Below are 2,382 nucleotides of genomic sequence, written 5' to 3' on the forward strand. Positions count from 1 at the left end.
AAATCTTCCATCAGTGTGTTGTTATTGTTTAAATGCTTGAGTTTTAATTATTCCATTATTATAACGTTGTTCTCAAGAAAAGGTTTATACAAAAAATTTCAAGATATATAATAATATCTGTAAATTTCTTTACTTATGGTTCGATTTTGCTTAAAGTTGTTAAAAAAGGTAAATCTTTGTCAATCATACCTTATTCCATGAAAAGGTATGACTTAAAGAGTCATTTTCTGTGAGATAAAGACACAGTAAGGTAGTGATATCCTCAGAATTGCTTAATTTACAAATATTTTGATCAAAACCTAGCCTGGGTATCCAGACTCAAAAACTTCTACAGTTACTACTTTTTGTCAAAAAATAAACTCCAAAATATTGCAAGAAATTTTTTCAGGCTATAAAAAGAAGTAAGTAAAAGAAGTAAGTGACTTACCTCCTTTTCTCAAAAAATAAAATCTTTTACTAGAAATCAAATACTGGAAAACTTAGCTGGACTCTTAGGAGATGATTTTTGCAATTTAAATATGAATTTTTAAAATTTGTTTGTTACTTATTTTTGTCAGATCATGGGGGATTGGTATCATAGATATCAAGCCTTCTTAGATTGCAAATTTAATTCTTAAGGTTTTTAGGGTTTTATGCTCTAATAGGTTCACGTTTATGTTCAATGTTCAATGTTCTGTAGATTATTTGGGTAGGTTCATAAAAGTATCACTTGTTTGAAACTGAATTTTAAGCTACTAGTGAGGTCTATTAGCACAAAAATATATCAGATGATTATAAAAGCATAAGATTTGGCACAGATGACCCTTAGAGTAACACCAAATTTTATCCCCTGGTCACCTGTCAGATGACGTTCAGGTGACTGCGAAAAAATTATTTTTTTTGAAAATATTCAAAATCTGACTGTCCCAGTAGAAAGATCAGAAAATTCTGATGAGAATTGAGGTATAAAAGATGCCTTGAAAATGTTCCTATCAAAAGTTATGAAAGTTGAAAGTTTTGTGATGACATCATCATAAGCCTTTCCAGGCAAAAATTGAAATCCTTGTAATTTTGGAACAAGTTAACCAAATTTCACATTTTATACATGGATCCCTGTCAGAATTCGATTCGATATTCCTTCTGATGGTTGGATCTAAATGACATAGGAAAGCTTAAAACATCCAAAAAAATTAATTGGTTGTACACTGTGTTCCTGTAGGGAGAACAGTGCGTTGATTTGCCTTGTAAATCTCAAAATCTATGTTTTAGTATTCTGTAGGATTTAAAGCTTTTAATTCAATTTGAGCATCATAATAAGAAAAAGTATGTATGTTGATATGAATTCAAATATAAAACATCAAATTTGGTCAACTTGTTGAAATTATGAGGTTCTTAAGTTTTGCCTCGAAAGGCTTATGATGACGTCATCACATAACTTTTAACCTTCATAACTATTGATTGGAATGTTTGCAAGGTATCTTTTATACCTCAATTTTTATCAGAGCTCTATGTTCTTTCTGATGATACTATCAGATTTTGACTATTCTCAAAAAAATATTTTTTTGCCCGGCCACCTGATGACCTCATCCTGGTAGGTGGCCCAATGACAAAATTTGGTGTTACTGCTTGAAATTAAGTTTTAGACCCTCTAAGGATTATCTGTGCCAAATTTCATGCTTTTATTTACCATCTGAAGTATTCTTACGTTTTTATGTGCCAGTAGACCTCACTTTACTGATAACCCAGACCTAAAAAGCATTAGTTTGTTGTTGTCTGTTCACTATTTTTGTAAAAAAGGCGATTTTATGTCCTGATAAATTTTAAGGCAGTATAACATTTTTAAAATTTATAACTAGTGCCTTTTTACAATTTAATTCATTTTAAATGGCTTTTTATTCAAAAAGATTATCCTTGGTATGATTATTCAAGTTACAGTTTAAATCATGAAGTTTATGTTTCACCAAGAATGTATATTTATCTTTTTCTAATGGAACAATGGGGTTCTACATAAAAATATTGAATAATCGTAAAGGCTTATGAAGATATCAAAACTCTATTTCTGCAAATTGCTAACAGGGCTGTTAAGCAAATAAATACTTTTATATTAACATTGATTTATATACTTCCCATTGCAAAAGAAGTCATAATAGCCTTATTATTAAAATTGTATTAACTTTTTTTTTCTGCTTACTGCTGATTTTATCAACGTGTAGCAAATGTAGACAATTTTTATTAGAGATTTATGATGATAGAAATCTTTAAACTAAGAAAGAAATGCACCCAGAAAGTAATTGATATTTGATTGGAATTCAATAAAGGGCCAAAATGTATCAAAATATTTCTAATTTGTTAGAATGTCAGTTGTCTTTTTCACAAAATTGATAGAATGTTATTTTTCTTTAT

The sequence above is a fragment of the Clytia hemisphaerica genome, unplaced genomic scaffold (assembly GCF_902728285.1).
Source record: "Clytia hemisphaerica strain Z4C2 unplaced genomic scaffold, Clytia hemisphaerica genome assembly, whole genome shotgun sequence".
NCBI classification, from domain to species: Eukaryota; Metazoa; Cnidaria; class Hydrozoa; order Leptothecata; family Clytiidae; genus Clytia; species Clytia hemisphaerica.